General features: G+C 40.4%; 1 long non-coding RNA gene across 5 annotated transcripts in view; it reads left to right on the top strand.

The window, feature by feature from the left end:
- Positions 1–17,602, top strand: part of LOC116981047 — a 111,433-nt gene that overhangs the window by 40,947 nt on the left and 52,884 nt on the right. For 2 of the 5 annotated variants that reach the window (XR_004414150.1, XR_004414149.1), the window contains exon 1: positions 9,419–9,530. The exons of the other annotated variants lie outside the window; for them this stretch is intronic. This is a non-coding gene — a long non-coding RNA (uncharacterized LOC116981047). Of the gene's footprint in view, positions 1–9,418; positions 9,531–17,602 lie in introns of those variants that run through there. 5 annotated transcript variants of the gene reach the window in all.

The following is a 17,602-nucleotide window of genomic DNA, read 5'->3' as shown; positions in this document are numbered from 1 at the left end:
TGAGTAAGAATTTACCATAAAATATTAAATTCTCCACAGGTTCGTGTTAATCTGAAGCAGTACAAGATGACCTCGCAAAATGTCTTTTCATCCTAATTAAATAAATGCAGAACTAAATCAGCTACTGGGTGATGTCTTTGTGGCCAACTTGCCAGCTAGCAAGTAACACCCATGTACGTCATAAATGTCTTTACTGCCCAGCTTTTTCTATCTATAATATGAAACATGAAACTAGAACAATCAATTCCACTGTGCTTCCATTAATTCCAATCCTCAGAAGAAAGGTCGATACAGCTTCCATCAAAATACGGTTTAATCATTTTCCAGGCCTATGAATATGGATGACATCCCTTAACTATAGCAACTAAGTTGCCTTCTGGGACAAAACATATTTAAAATAATTAGAATGTTACAACAACTCAGTAGTTGTAAGGGTAGATGGCCGATTAATGAAGTTCAATAACGGACATAGAACTGACCTGCACTATTGTATCATGCCAGGCATTGAAATTACTTTGAAAAAAAATTCCGATGTATGTGGCATAATATTTTGTCTGTTTCATCTTTAGTATATAATACAACACAAAGAAAATCGTGTATTCCCTCCACAATGTTGCCATAAATCAGGTGACATAGTTGTGTCAGGGTGTTGTAGATTTATACAGCACAGAAACAGGCCCTTTGGTCCAACCTGTCCATGCTAACTAAGATATCTATCCGAGCTAGTCCCATTTGCCAGTTGAGGCCCATATCTCCCTATACCTTTCCTACCCATTTACTGTCTAAATGCCTTTTAAACATTCTAAACTTTGTATGCAAAATGGAACAAAACACTGGGAGACATATAATGCCCTATTGACATTTGGAACTGAAGTTTCTCCCACAAAGACGATCAGGGCATCTTTGTCATCTGTTGTTTATTTACATCTGCAGGAAGACTGTCAGATGTTTTCATGAATGATCTCTTGGTTTACCAGGAGAATGCAGTTCAAGTAATTGCAGAAGCCCATCGAGTTACTTAATAGCGAAGTGTTGAATTTCTCATAATATACTCAAAAACATTGATGGCCTCAAATAATGTCATCACCACTGTTTTCAAACTTCTAATGGCCTGTTTGTAACCTAGCTGATGGCCTCCTGGGGTACTAGATGAAATGAGGCTCCTTTGAGCAGGCAGGTTGGTATGTGTGTGCTCCTGGGACTGACATTCAATCACCTTCCAATTGCAGAGTAGGTGGCCACAACATTCATGACCAGTGCCTGTTCATTTAAGTCCCATCTACTACTCTCCATCATCACCATCATCGTTGAAAACCACAGCGGGCACGATGCCTTACAATGCTATGTACGACAGTGATCGCAACTTCTACTGAAGTATGGATGGCCGTTGGCTCGCTAGGAGCTCATTCGCCTTTTGACATGTCTTGCTTTTGGTCCTGCTGGGGGTCCACAGCCCCCTCCTCAGCTGACAAACCAGGTGGAGGAGACGGTTTAGTCGTCGACCATCCGACCATGGAGCAGGTAGCACGGGATACATGGTACCCGTAACGGGGCGGGGAGGAACTCCCCCCGACGTGACGTGCTACCTTCCAGGAAGGTTGAATCCATGGAGTTATGTCTTTGAGTTAGTGAACATATGATGGTGATTTGTACTCCACACACATTATGATCTTAAGCATGTAGCTAATGGGTGGATAGTGTTGTGGAGTTATAGAGTCACAATACAGCACTGAAACAGTCCATCTGGCCAATCAAGTCCATGCCAGCCATATAGCACCCATTTCCACTAATTATATCCTACTATTCCTACTTTCCCATTAACCAGCCTGCCTTTCCCATCAGATTCTACCCCTGACCTATACACTGGGGGCCAAGCAACCTACCAATGTGTGTGTATTTGCAGATTCTACCCCTCACCTATACACTGGGGGCCAAGCAACCTACATGTGTGTGTGTATTTGCAGATTCTACCCCTCACCTATACACTGGGGGCCAAGCAACCTACCAACGTGTGTGTATTTGCAGATTCTACCCCTCACCTATACACTGGGGGCCAAGCAACCTACCAATGTGTGTGTATTTGCCGATTCTACCCCTCACCTATACACTGGGGGCCAAGCAACCTACCAACGTGTGTGTATTTGGGATGTGAGAGTGAAGTAAAGGACCCAGACTAAAACCACGCAGTCATGGAGAACGTGCAAACCCCACAAAGTCAGCTGCGGAGGTCATTATCAAATCTGGGTTGCTGGAGCTGTGAGGCAGCAGCTCCACTTGCTACACCAATTTCCTGCTCTGTATCTAAGTACCAATATTAATGTGTTCCAGGAGGGGTAATTTTAACTTCTTTTATGCTTGGTTTTACAAGCCTTTATGAAATAGCAAGACACCAAGTTCAAGTTGCTTCTGATATGCTTCCTGTGGAATCGATGCCCAGATTGAACTTTCAGGAGTCAGTGCAGAGTGCGTGTCACGTAGAGATTACAGGAACACCTTCTGTGGCAAAGTACAGTTGAGTGCTCGTGTTCTGCTAATCCCATCGCCAAGACTGATCCTCAACCTCTGGCTACTCAGTTGGATTATTGATAAGCATTTGTTTTGTTGAATGACTGGATGCTGAAAGTTTCAGTAATGAGCAATAGTGCCAGACACATGATGTCTGAACAGTTGTGCAGGTTATCAGAAGCTTCTGTAACCCTCTTTCATTGTTAGTGTTGACTTCAAGATCTGGTCAGGGCCAGCTCTTCCTCTTCCGGAGCTCATCTCCATAAGACCATAAGACATAGGAACATAATTAGGCCATTTGGCACATCTATCATGGGTGATCTATTTTACCCTCTCAACCCCATTCTCTTGCTTTCTCCCCATAAGCTTTGAAATCTTTACTAATCAAGTACCTATCAATCGCCACTTTCAAACATAGCCAATGACTTGGCCTCCACTGCTGCCTGTGGCAATGAATTCAACTCTCTGGCTAAAGAAATTCCTCCTCATCCCTAGTCTCCATTCTATCTCCATTCAGTTTCTGAAACAAATTTTATCTGAATAGGAACAAGCTATTTGACCATTTAGTGTTGGAAGGACAATAGAATTATAGCTCCTGCGATCATTATCTATTTTGTTAAAGGTATGACTTTATAATGCTGCCAGATTTCTCTCAGCTTTAGTTTTAGTTTTGGAGGTACTGCGCGGAAACAGACCCTTTGGTCCACCGAGTCCACACCACCCAGCGTTCCCCGCACATTAACACTACCCTGTACACACTAGGGGCTATTTGATTTTTACATTTATACCAATTCAATTAACCTACAAGCCTGTATGTCTTTGGAGTGTGGGAGGAAACCAAAGATCTCTGAGAAAAGTCGCAGGTCAAGGAGAGAATGTAAAACTCCGTACAGACAATCACCCATAGTCAGGATCGAACCCGGGTCTCTGGTGCTGGAGGGGAGTAGCTCTAACGCTGCACCACCGTGCCGCCCTGTCTAAACGATCAGGCTAGTGGACATAGCTTTGTACATCATAGCCATGCACCTGATCCCTGGATCTCTCTGAAGTCTGGGTGGATGCCTGTGGCTTTACTGTCCTTACTAGGTGTGCTGTCTGCCAGCATTACAGTGATTTTGCGGAGTGAGAATTTGCAGAGATAATGTAAGCAAAGTGCTGACTGCAGTTGTTTTCAGTGGTGACCATTGAGTTGTTTCGTTGGTGAACAATGGCATCAGCACTGAGCTCAGTCTCTCATGGGTGGAACATACAGACTTTCAGTTGCTTCTTACCATCTGCTTTTGTCTGGGGAGTTCTTGATTGCTGTTACTGTTGCTCAATCCTGACTTCATGTCTTCTTGCTTATGGCTGGGGTAACGTTTATAAATTAATTTCTACACTTGTAATTCACCGTATGCTCTTTTCACAACTTACTCTAAAATATCTCCATCGAGGACAGGATTGTTTGATCAGAGATACCAAACTGACAGGAAATGAAGGGTTTGCTTTGCAGAAGTGACCACGCTCACTATTCCCATCATCTCCTGTGATGTTCGTAAAACAGAGGGAACTTAGTTGCTCCTGTTCCTGTCAATTTTGTAAGTCTGATCAAGCAATCCTGTCCTCAAATTAATTTTAAGGAATACGTTCCAGTCCCTCTACCTTGAAAACATTCATTGACTGAGAAAGAAACAAGCCTGAATTACATTTGCTAGCAATGCATTCCCGATACCTCTTTTCTGTAGCCATGTGGGACACCACAGACCTTTAAGGGTCTTGTTGCTTGGAAATGGTGATTTTTGTTCGACTGTGGTCATGGCAATTCCAATGATGGTATGGATATATTTTTATATCTGGCTGTGGCAACTTCGGACAGTCAAAGCCGCCACAGCCAGACATAAATACAGCTTTTTTCCCATGAGCAGTGGCTCTACTCAATAACCAAAAGCCTGTAGCCTCCTTTTGCTCTTTTGCCCTTTAAATAAAATGCCCTTTTATTTCATTCACATGTTTAAAATATAATGTTTTATTCTTAATGATTTAATGTTTTCTGTTTTATTTATAATTGTTTACTGTATGTCATGTTGTTACTTGCGAGCGGAGCCAAGGCCAATTCCTTGCATGTGTACATACTTGGCCAATAAACGTATTCATTCATTCATTCGATATGGTACCTGATCGATCTTCCATCCTGGTTTTGCAATCAAAGTGGCTATTGGCACCTCAGGTTGACATGTACAATGCTGGATGAGTGCTATTAGCTGGGGAAGCTTCTGAGGTTTTGTTCTGGAGTAGCCAACTATCTATTCTTTCCTCTCACTAAGCTTGATCTGTGGGTAGAAATAGAAGTCCTGTCAATAAGACATCATTGACTAGAGGTGGATGGCAGAGGAGTGCACAGTCTCCTTATGGCTGTCTATTGCAATGTTGAAGCAACAGTTAGACAGGTGCATGGATAGGACGGGTTTGGAGGCATATGGACCAAACACGGGCAGATGGAACTAGTGTAGCTGGGACATGTTGTCTGGTGTGGGCAAGTTGGGCCAAAGGGCCTGTTTCACTCTATGACTATGTTGTCCTTCTTGATAGTTCCATGTTGAAAAAGCTGTTGAAATTGCTGGTGCAATTAGCCTGGTGATTGGAAGGACCACAGTGAGCCATTTTTCTGATGTTGGCTTGCAAATATTCACAAAAATACACCAATCAGCTTGCTTTCCTCATTGTAGTACACAATTGTGAGCCGTTTATCTGCGGGACTGCTTGAGGTTTGGGAGCTAAAGAAGCTTGAATGTATTTAGTGATTTTATTTGCAAATCCATCGTTGGGCATTGCACCACACCTCAGAAACTGATTGTAAGAAGGAGTAGGTTGTACCTTAATGCGACAACAACTCCATCTCCACTGCACACTGGGATGGAAAATTCCAAGCCTCTGTTCTATTTAATAAGTTAATGATTTGTCTAACTTTGTTTGTGTTCTATATTCTTGCCTGTTTTGCTTAATTTCTGAATCCCTTAAGGCCTAAAATCCTGCCTATCTCAGTCTTAATGGAGACACAAGATGCTGGAATCTTGAGTAAACAACTAATCCTGGAAGAACTCAATAGGTCAGACTGCATCTGTGGAGGGAAACGACGTTTCAGGTTAGGACCCTTCTTCAGATTGATTGGAGTAGGGGGGAGAAAGATCTGGGTCATGGGTTTTTAAAGATTTCAAAATCTTTTCAAAGATTTACTGATTTTATTCCTTACTGAAACAAAAATGATTCTGAAGAGGGTTGACATCTTTGAAAAAACCTCATAATATGAATGAAAAAAGCTTCACATTCATCCGACACCAGATCTGCAAGTTCCTTTCTAGGTCACACTGCATCTTGACTTTGAAATATATGCTTAATCCTTTATTATTGCTGGTTCGAAATCCTGGAACAACCTGGCAAGCAGTAAATCTTTCTATTCACTCAAAAACTGGCAACACAAAGAGATAGATTGGTAAAGAAGGCATATGGTGTGCTTGCCATCATTGGTCGGGGCTTTGAGTATAAGAGCCAGGAAGTCGTGTTGCAGCTTTATAGGACTTTATAGTGACTGCGCTTTTGCGGTTGCAACACCTAGACTGTGGAACAGCATCCCTCTCCTCATCAGAACTGCCCCCTCCATCGACTCCTTTAAATTGAGATTCAAAACCTATTTCTACTCCCTAGCGTTTTTGAGGCCCTCTGAGGGAGCGCTGTAAACAGTTTATGTATGTATTGTTAGGTCTGTGTACCATTGTATGTAGCACATTAGCATCTACACTGATGTAGAGCACTTTGGTCAATGTGAGTTGTTTTTAAATGTGCTATACAAATAAAATTGACTGATTGACTGATTGACTGACTTACTTTGGTTTGCAGAATTTTGAAGATTGTGTGTAGTTTTATTCACCCCAGTACAGGAAGGATGTGGAGGATTCAGAAAGGGTGCAGAAGATGTTTACCAGACTGCTGAGTCCAAAGAGGGATTCTAACCCAAAACATCATCTATCCATGTACTCCAGAGATGCTGCCTGAGTGCTGAGTTACTCCAGCACTTTTGTAAACCAGCATCTGCAGTTCCTTGTTTCTAAATTACCAAAATGCTGCCTGGATTAGATGGTGCTGTCTGTAAGGAGAGGTTGAACAAACTTGGATTGTTTTTTCTGGAACATCAGAGGTTAATCGGAGACTAAGTAGAAATATATAAACTTATGAGGCATAGATAAGGTAGACAATCAGAACTTTTTTCTCAGGGTGGAAACAGGGTGGAGCACATAGATTTAAGGTGAGAGAGGGAAAGTTTGAAGATGTGTGTGGCAATCTTTTTACACAGAGAGTGTTGGGTGCCTGGAATGCATTACCAGTGATGTTGGCAGAGGCAGATATAATTGTGACATTTAAGAAGCTTTTAGATAGGCTCATGGATATGGAGTTTGCACGTTCTCCCTGCGCCGGCATGGGTTTTCTCCAAGTGCTCTGGTTTCCTCCTGCACTACAAATACCTACAGGTTTATAGGTTAATTGGCTTTGGTAATATTGTGAATTATCCCTACTGTGTAGGACAGTGCTAGTGTCAGGATGATCGCTGGTTGGCACAGACTCGGTGGACTGAAGGGCCTGTTTCCGCACTGTATCTCCAAAGTCTAACATCTAAAGACTGAAGTGAAATTGATTACAAAGAACAGTTGGCTAAATAATATTCACACCATCAATGGCAATAGCAAATGGCCATTTATAACAATGGAAAGTCTAGTTCCCTACCCGTCACATTTAATGGGTTTATCAGCACGGAGTCCCCACTATCAATGACCTGGGGGTCAGCACTGAACAGAACCTGTTAGATCACTCTCATGAATATTGTGGCTACAAAAGCAGCTGAGAGGTGGGCATTCTGCAGTGAGTAATTGCTCATCTGTCACCCCATAGCTTCTCTACCATCCACAGGCACTCGTCAGAAGAATGATCGAATACTCCTGACTGAGTAGTGCTCCAACAATTCCAGCACAAATGGCCAAAGAGTGTTTTGTCTTCAAAAATACCCTGCCATTTCTCACCTGGGCCACTCTGATGGTATGTCACAAATCCACGACCTCCACCACCAAGAAGGATAATGCTTCGCATACATGGAGCATCAGCATTTGCAAGTTCCTTTCCAAGTCTCTGCACCTTGACTTGAAAATATATGGTCACTCCTTTATTGTTGTGGATCTAAACCTTGGAACATCTGCCCAACAGCACCAGAAGAGCTGCAGCGCTTTAAGACAGTGATTCAGCACAATCCTCTTGTTAGACTGGGCAAAACAAACATATTGTTTTGAAGGGTCCCAATCCGACACACTGTCTGTCCATTCTTTTAACAAATGTTGCCTGACCCGCTGTGTTCCTCCAGCACTTGAGTCTGAAGAAGGGTCTCGATCGGAAAGGTCACCTGTTCATAGAAACATAGAAACATAGAAAATAGGTGCAGGAGTAGGCCATTCAGCCCTTCGAGCCAGCACCGCCATTCAATATGATCAAGGCTGATCATCCAACTCAGTATCCTGTACCTGCCTTCTCTCCATACCCCCTGATCCCTTTAGCCACAAGGGCAACATCTAACTCCCTCTTAAATATAGCCAATAAACTGGCCTCAACTACCTTCTGTGGCAGAGAGTTCCAGAGATTCACCACTCTCTGTGTGAAAAATGTTTTTCTCAATGTTCCTTCTATCCAGAGATGCTGCCTGTCCTGCTGAATTACTCCAGCATTCTGTGTTTATCTTCAGTTTAAACCAGCATCTGCAGTTCCTTCCTACACATTCATCCAGCAATTTGTGTTTTGGGGAAGAATACATTTTGCCTTTGCCAGTGATGCCGACATTTGAAAAAAGAACATGGCACAAGTCCATAAATCCCATGGTATTGTTCCCTGTGTTGGCGAGATATCTCTCTGGTCTCCTCTGATCCTGCATTGATGAGGTTAGCTGCTTTGCCTAGGGAAAGTGATTCACGGAATGCATCGTTACCTGAACAGCTTCCTCATGTCTTCCAATAATTAGCTAACAATGGCCTTTGGAGAAGGAAGGAATGGTCAGGTTAGTGCCTTCAAATGAAAAGGACAGTTTATGTTTTCTTGAGTGTCAATTCCGCCAAGGATAACCAGTGGGAAAATGGTTTTTGTGGGGAGAATTAACCTTTTTATTCTAAAGGATACATCAAAGGTGAATAGAATATTTCACTGCTGAAAGTTTATTTTAAAAGATGTTATATTTTCCCCATACACCTTGCTATAGGTCACAGGAACCCTGTGATGTTTAGTAGGCAGGACAATGTAACCTAGAGTCTACCCTTAGAAAGCCGGTTCTGACAAAGATAAGCTAAAATAGCACACAAAACGGAGGGATGAAAATTAAGCCTCTGGGTAGCTATTATACAGCAAAAAAGAGTTAGCGCAGCAAAAAAAAACTGTGTTTACATAAGTAAGACATTTAGTAACTGTTCAGGAATGATGTCCTATGAAGGAATTTTAATTTCTAAATCTGATGAATGATGAGCTGTTTTTATATGGCTGTGGCCTACATTCTGTGAGTAATTTTAGAGCAATTTGCAGTCAACAAGCAGATCTACTACATATAAAATATTATCAATGATTTTGTCAACCTGAGCCCTAACCTCCTTTGTTATTTTCATCAGTTCTCCCCTCAGATGTCTCTCCTAGTGCCCATACCCCCTGAAGACTAGCAACAGGATGTCATACACCTGTTTTGCTTAAGGCTGGGACTTCAAACCCTTTGTGATAGCGAAGGCATTGGCTCACGCTGCCTTGCACAACGTATATGTCAAAATGTCAGATGATAGTTGTTGTATCTGCAGCTGTTGCATAAGGAGATTGCCAGCGGCACAACTTTCCTGCGGTGAGCTTTAATTTGCTTCCCCCTCCCAGAAGAGTTTCCTCCCCTCACCTTGCTGCTTTAGTTGCAGCTGTAGTGAGCACAGTCTACATGCAGCTGGGACTGGGATATGTGCAGAACCTTCACACAAGGCACGCTTAAGGTAGGAGAAGATACCACAGCGAACTCCAGTCACAGAAAACAAACCGACATCTGCTGCCTTCATTTTAATTGCCTTTTATGAGAGCAGAAGTGAAGGTGTTGGTCGAGATTAAAATTATAAATGAGTGGAATTTCAGCCATTTCGCTTCACTCTCGAAGCAGATTCCACTGTCAGATGGTCACACGTGTCGAGTGTGTAGATGTACAGGACACAGGCACATCACTGCTCTGAGTCACAGGTTTTTTTACTAAGCTGCATGAGATCAGGATTTCTGTTCTTCGATAGAAATCCTAATGCATGTTACATGCCATATATTTAAAAAAGCACCCTGATTAATTAGAAATAATCTTAGAATTTTGAGGAACAAAATAGTGTAAGGTGGAGGAGATTTCATTCTGTTTGATGTAATTTCTGAACACAATATACAAATGTAATTGCAATTCTGACTGCTGAGGATGGGAAGGCGGCTAAGTGGAAGGACTGTTCCCATGTAAAGGCAGCAAATGGCAATGCCCATAGTGGCCACACCTCATTTTGATCCAAACCACCAGCGGCCTATCTCAAACGTGTGGAAAGAAGCAGCTGGTTGACATTGTAGTTCGAGATTAGCACCAGCCATCGGCCACATGTCAATGAGGAGGCAAATTAAGGCAGGGAAGGGTGGAAAGGGTTGTCAGCAAGGCCCTTACACAGGAAGCTGGGTGGGAGGAATCTATAGCAGTAGAATTCCCCTGTGACATCCAAGAAATATTAGAACTCTTTCCAGCTGAATGTGGGAAAGCCTCATTAGGATTCTTCTTCCTCCTGGCCAGGAGAGGCGATAATCGAAACATAGAAAATAGGTGCAGCAGTAGGCCATTTGGCCCTTCGAGCCAGCACCAGCATTCAATATGATCATGGCTGATCATCCAAAATCAGTACCCCGTTCCTGTTTTCTCCCCATGTCCCTTGATTCTGTTACATGGTGACATGAGTTACTTGGTGTCTGGGGCACCTTGTATGCCAGTGGAATATGATTCAAAAATGTGAGGGTGATATCATATTCAGTCAAACAGCCCAGCTGGCAAAATCAAATGGGTGTCTATATATACATTATCTGTTTGTCTTTAAGCAATCTCCGTGGATTGTCATCTTGTCGTGGTGGAGAAGCCTGTGTGGACCTGAGATCCCAAGAGCGATGCCGTCTGGAGCTATGCTCCTGGTAGGGTCACCCATGGCGGTAAGGTCGATGGGGAGGTCTCTGACAAAGAGCAATCCAACCAAGACCTCAACGGTGGAACAGGCAGAGGATGATGGCTGACCTTAGTGGAGCGTCACAACGGCTGGGAAGGCGGATTAAGGCTGCAGCAGAAAAGGGTCCCCGGTTGTCTTGGACTGCATGCCACTGGATCCTGACCCAGATCTGTCAAGGACTGTGGGGTTGCTGTCTGTGCACCAGTCTCCCCATGTTAAACAAAGTCACGCACAGGCATCCCCCATATAGGGAATAGCACCCTGGAGACACCCATGGTCAGCCATGGCCGAAGGGGGCCTAAGAAGAAGAATTATGCAAAATCCATTGGTTTCTGAGGCATGAAGGGACTTATTATTTTGCAACTGGTGTCAAAGTGTGCATTAGAAGTCATTTGATGTCACTGTACATGTCCAGTGATCTCTGTGTTATATTCATGGTGCACTCAGAACAGATTTATGGAACATCAACATCACACACAAAAGACCTGTTGACATTGTGCCATTTGTAATTCTAAATATTTTGTTGCCAGATAAAAGGCTTTCCAGTCTTTTTTTCTGTTTCTGTAGCCGAGGCAAACAATTGAATGTAATTATAAATATTCTTGGACTGATAAATAGATTTTAACAGCAACATAATAGCCAAGGTTAAATTTCATCCTGTACACCGGGAACAAACCTATTTAAATAGGGCTTGGTACCAAACAATTCCACATCCCAAGAGCATTATTTTCAGTTGAAGTGGCAACTTGCATGGATGGTTTGGTAGGGTCATTCCCACATTGATATTTAAAGGAGGGATCAAATTACATCCACTCATATTTTGACCCATAAAAGACATGGGATTGTCAGTGTGAACATGAAGCATTTGTGGCTTGCAGTTGGGTTGTTAACTGATAGCTTTGTGAGTTTTTGCCAGATTGCTTGCTACTGTATATTTTGGATGCAAATAGGAAAAAAAAGGTTGAATGTCTCCCTAGAATCTAGATTCTGTTCTTTTATATATTTTAAGATATACTGTACAGACCATCTTATTTTAAAGTTAGAGCTCTGCATCCACATATATTGAAAATCCAGCGGCGACCAAAACAAGGTACGACTCTTTGGGCGACTACTCACAAACTTAGAGGCTTCCCCCCGCGATATTTTGCCAATATGTCACCTGTATGGTCATGAGTAGTCTCCTCAGTCGCCCAAAGAGTCGTAGCGTCTTTCTGGTCGCCGCTGAATTTTCAACATGTTGAACATTTTCGGCGATCTGCGACGACCTATGATGGGTGCCGGCAGTCGCCGGGTAAGTTGCGTAAATGGGACAGGCCCATATCTAACCTGACTTCCACACAAAGGGCAGGAGAGCCACATATTATATTCTGGTAGCTGGTGTGGGTACAATGAAAGATCTAAATCTTGACCCATTAGCCACCTAAATGTTGAATTGGATATAAGGAGCACTGTGCCTTTGTGCTAGCTGCATTTAAGAGAGTGTATGGAATACAAAAAATGCCTCCCACAAAACGTGTGAAATGCTAACAAGAGGATGCATTTTTATATTGCTGTTTCTTCTAACAGTTAAACACGATGTGATGAAAATCAGAGGACTGGTGAAAGCCTTGAGAAGCAGAGTATTAAATAAAAACGACTCTGATAGCTTCAAATAGCTTGTAGTTTTGCTTGATGTGGTAAAGCGGGTTAATTTTTTTACTATGTTCTTAATTAGACAGAATTAATTTTTGATTTAAATCTATAATTTAACCTGGGGGAGTAGTGCAATATGTATTTGCTTATACAAAATGCATGTTTAACAAAGCTATCCTGTCTGCAATGGTGGGTCTGCAACAATAAGAATACTCCAGAGGTGACAGGGAATGTTGTACTTCTAATGAGTCTAAGTGCTCCATGCAACTAAATGGTTCAGGCTGACAAATTGTATGATCACCTCAAACTAACACTATGAGAATGGCCATCCAAACATGACTAGTCGGCCATAGTTAGTAATATTTTACTGATATGCCTGTTGTTTATTTTTAAATCATTCTCAATATAAACATCCCTAGTTGAAGCAATTTTACATGTGTCACTTTCTTGAATTAAAATAATCACATTTCCCTACAAATATGTTGCAGTTTGATTTGGCCAGTTAGATCACTGTGCTATTATTTTTTTAATAAGATATACAATGATCTCTTTTTCAGAGTTTGGTCAATTTATTGTGAGAAGGCTGTGGACGTGTTCTTGTATTTTGATCATAATTATCACTGCAGAAGTGTATCAATTAGGTAAACCTCTATAGCATCTTAGCATTAATGCTCTCACTATTAATAAACAAGTCTGTCCTGAATATCAATAAGAAAACAGAAGAAAAGACAAACATTCAAGATTTGCACTGTAACGGTATGCATATTTTTGATAATTTCATGCATATTTATTTAAAGTTGGTGATAAACATTTAATACATTGCCAACATCACAAACAAAATGTGAAGTTGGCTCTCAGCTATTTTCTGGCGAGACGCTTTAAATAAATATGCTCAATGAAGTCATTACAGCTGTTAACATTGGCACACTTTTAATCAGATAAATGGGAAATGAACTAAGTGTGGCATTTTATTTAAAAACTATCCTTCACAGTCACGATACAATAGGCAATACAAATATTCAGCCTTAAGTGTTTCAATCATATACCTAGTTATACCAGTTTTAGGTCAATCCAATTTTGACTGTAGCAGTTTGCTTGAAAGATGACTGCTCACAACAATGCCCCATCTCTCTGCTCAAAATCTTCTTCATAGTTTAGAATTGCTTAAACTTTACACAATCTGACTAATTCTAAGGGTCAGCTTTCTCCTATCATCTGGCACAATAATACAATCATGCTATACTCACAATTTGGATTGACATTATGAGTTGAGGCAATGTAAAAGAGAATAGCACCAAACAATTTATTCACACATGACAAGTATAAGTTCTGTTGTACACAAAGTACTGGAGTAACACAACGGGTCAGGCAGCAATCCTGGAGAACATGGAAAGGTGACGTTTTGGATGAAGGCCCTTATTCAAGCCTGAAGAGGGGTTCCGTCCCGAAACGTCTCCTGTCCATGTTCTCCAGGGTTGCTGCCTGGCCCGCTGAGTTACTCCAGCACTTTGCACCCTTCTTTGTAAACCAGCTCATTATTTCTAAATTAGCTTTAAGATGTTGTTTTCCAGGACAGCTGTTGGTAATATCTTTGCAAACACTGTCCCCTTCATATCATCTGAAGCTATTTATCTTACTTCCACAGCACCTGAAGTGATGCTGACAAAGTACATGATGCCAATAGTAAAATAAATGGGAGGAAGAGGGTGGTGAGACGAGAGTTATCCAGTTAAGATTTATACTGTTTGGACCAGTCCACCATCTTGTTTTCCTCTCCCCTTTCAGCATTTTGAGAGACCACACCGTTCGCGATTCCCCAAACTGTTATTTTATCTCCATCAACCACCATACTCTTTAGCAATCTTTCATATGTAGCTGCGGGAGTCTAATAGTTCTCCGGGTGAAGTTGCAATTCGTTACATTCAATCCCACAATGTCTCTCCTCTACATTGGAGAAACCAATCCAAGTTTGGATGACCAAATTGATAAATTGACCAAATTGACTAAAACGATAAATGCTTTTATTTCAGACTTCAAGCATCTGCAATTTTGGGGGGATTTTCAAGACTTACAGTACATTGTTTTATCTCGTAATGCTTGAATGGAAAATGCTCGACATTAAAATAAAATGTCAGCCCTTTTTATTATTAAAAAACAGGCAAAATGAGTATGTTGGCATTGCAACAGGCTGTATAAACTGTTCAAGCTTTCCTTGCACATTTTTTTATTCTTTATTAATTTGCTCATGCAATACTTGACAGGGGCATTTTGTGTCTTTATGGCAGTCCATTGTTAACTACATTAATGGAGGTATTACCCCATTTTATAATTTATTACGGGGTGGGAGATTGCAACCTTCACGTAGTCCGCCTGGTTTCGACGAATGCAATCAACCCAGCGTGCACAATCAAATAAGATCAAATAGAACAAGTTGTCCTACAACTTTAGGCTGTGCACGCCGTACACAAGAAGAAGAAGAAGATAATTTATTATCAAATCGTTATGAAATCATATGATAATATTCACATTGCACAATTCCAAAGTTTACAAAGTAGTGATATTTATTCTCTCTCTATAGTAAAAAGTTTGCCATTCAATCAATTATGATTATTTTATTATTATATGATAGGTACGATTTAAAAAATGTTTTTACAACATTTAAAAGAATACTTAATTGACAGTATTGTGATACAATATTTTTTTCCAGGTGCCATTATTTCAGTTTCAACAGGTGTATGAAAACAATATTTAAGGTTATTCAATGAAATATATATAATTCACATCAGGAAGAAATAAAATAAAACAGTTTATTATTCTAAAAAATGTGAAATTTTAAGCATTATCTCAAATGGCTTTTACATAATATAGAATATAGAAATCTTCATCTAAGATAAGTTTGAGAGATGCTTCCTCATATACAGTGTGGAAACCAAATTACAGCAAAACATAGAATGGTTTGTAGCTAACAAATTTTGGAGAAAACACCAAATTGTAATAACAAAAGTTAGTCCAAAGAATTTTTTGATAATCCTGAAATTAAGAAAGGACATTGTAAATAAAACTTTAAATGTCAACCGTAATCTGCATAAAAATATGCCTGGTTCCCTGAATCTTTCCATAAGCCTTTCCTCATGGATACCAATATTGAAGAGAGACGGAGCATGTTAATGCACTGTTAGTTTTAAATAATCACCTGCAGTGAACTTCAACTTATATTTTATATATTGTTGGATCTAGAACATCAAACTAAAATATTAGCACCTGCTTATCCTCCAGTGGAAATATGTGGACAAATATGATCATGGTGAGTAAACAACAATAACCTATTTAAGCTTGCTCATTAAAATAAACCAAACTTTCTATTTTTATCTTCCATTATTATCTGAGTACAGACAACATTTTTAAACATATTTCTCCCCCTCTCCTCTCTCCCTCTCCTCCTCTTCCTCTCCTCTCCTCGTCCCCTCTCCTCCGCTCCCTTCTCTCCTATCCCCCTTCTCTCCCTTCTCTACCTTCCTCTCTCTTCCGCTCTCTCATTGTTTTTTCTCTGCTGGATGCTGGGTTTGATGTGGTGCAATTCCTTCAGGGAGGCAGAAAAAAAAACGTGGATAAGGTTATGAACGAATGATGCCGGGGAAAGATTTGAGAAAGACCTTATTGGAAATGGCCTTTGGCAGTTTTGGCTGTTGGTTTCAGATTAGTTTACACAGTATGTAAAAGTGAACTTGAAACACTTTCAAATCCTCCATAATTATATTTTCAGGGTCTTATTATAGTTGCTTTTGAATAATCAAATCAGCCGGCTACAAGATCAAACATTCATATTAGGAACAAATAGTTACACAGCAGTTTTCAGAAGAAGGTCAGATCACAAATAATTCATGTTGATAATAGAATCCCAAATTGCAGCCAAAAAGTACTAGCAGATGTGTTATCCCAGAGTGGAATTAACTTACATTGCTATTTATTTCCTTTATAAGTCAATATCAAGCATATGTAAAAATCTGCAAATCGCACACACACATGAAAAGAGTAATCCAAATCAGACATGCAATGAAGATAATTGGTCTTTAAGAACAATTATCACAGCTAATATTTCAATCAAATCTTTGCATTAAATATATATGCAGCATATTTCTGTGTTATAGAAGGGTTGCTTTCCTAGAAAATTGTCTTTATTAAAATCATGCATGACGAACCCGTGATAAAAAATGATAATGCTTGTTTATTTCGCATTTTGTGGGGTTTTTTCTCACATTAATTGCATCAAAGTGAATCTTTATTTCATCTCAGATTTTCTTTTGATATATATATATATATGAATACTGAAAGGGCAATTTCCGTTACCTGAACTGCCGTAGTGTGGGTAGACTGCAGTTGGTAATGTTTAAGAGTTTTATTTTTAAATAGCCAAGCAGTTGCCACAGATTCTATAACGTGTGATTACTCTTAGTTGTTAAGAAGCTGTAACTATTAGTTGCTCACTTAACGTTTAATAGTCCATTTGCTGCGTTGATTAAAATTCATTATATTGTTACCAGACCATTAAAATCTTTATTTTCAGACTGACATTCGACTAAACAGCCTAATAAAACCCTGTACCATAGTGATGCAGCAGTAGAGTTGCGGCCTTACAGTGCCAGAGACCCCAGGTTCTATCCTGACTACAGGATTCTATTGCAGTCTGTATGGAGTTTGTATGTTCTCCCTGTGACCACATGGGTTTTTTCCACAAGTTCTGGTTTCCTCCCACATACCAAAGACATGCAGGTTTGGAGGTTAATTGGCTTCTGTAAAATTGCCACTAGTGTGTACGATAGTACTAGTGTGTAGGATAGTGTATGGGGTGATTGTTGGTAGGCACGATTTGGTGAACCCAAGGGCCTGTTTCGACACAGTATCTCTAATACTAAAACCAAAGTAAACATAGCTAGTATCCAAATATTTGCGGGAGTTTGGCAGAGTTTTGGAAGAAATGAATTGATAAAACAATATATTAGTTGAGACAGTTTTGCTATGAAATATATTTGTCCATCAATTTTACTGGAAATCTCTTACTAAATTTTAGTCTAAATTAACGTAAATTGTATATGAATATTTTGGGGACCTATCATTAGATTTGGTAATCAATAATTCTAGCTCAGGTTACCAGGTGACTTGGACAAAACAAACGCAAGCAGGCAAAAGAACAAATTTCGCTCTCGATA

This window comes from Amblyraja radiata, chromosome 15, assembly GCF_010909765.2.
Source record: "Amblyraja radiata isolate CabotCenter1 chromosome 15, sAmbRad1.1.pri, whole genome shotgun sequence".
Classification (NCBI taxonomy): domain Eukaryota; kingdom Metazoa; phylum Chordata; class Chondrichthyes; order Rajiformes; family Rajidae; genus Amblyraja; species Amblyraja radiata.
This window is presented reverse-complemented; position numbering and strand designations above follow the sequence as displayed.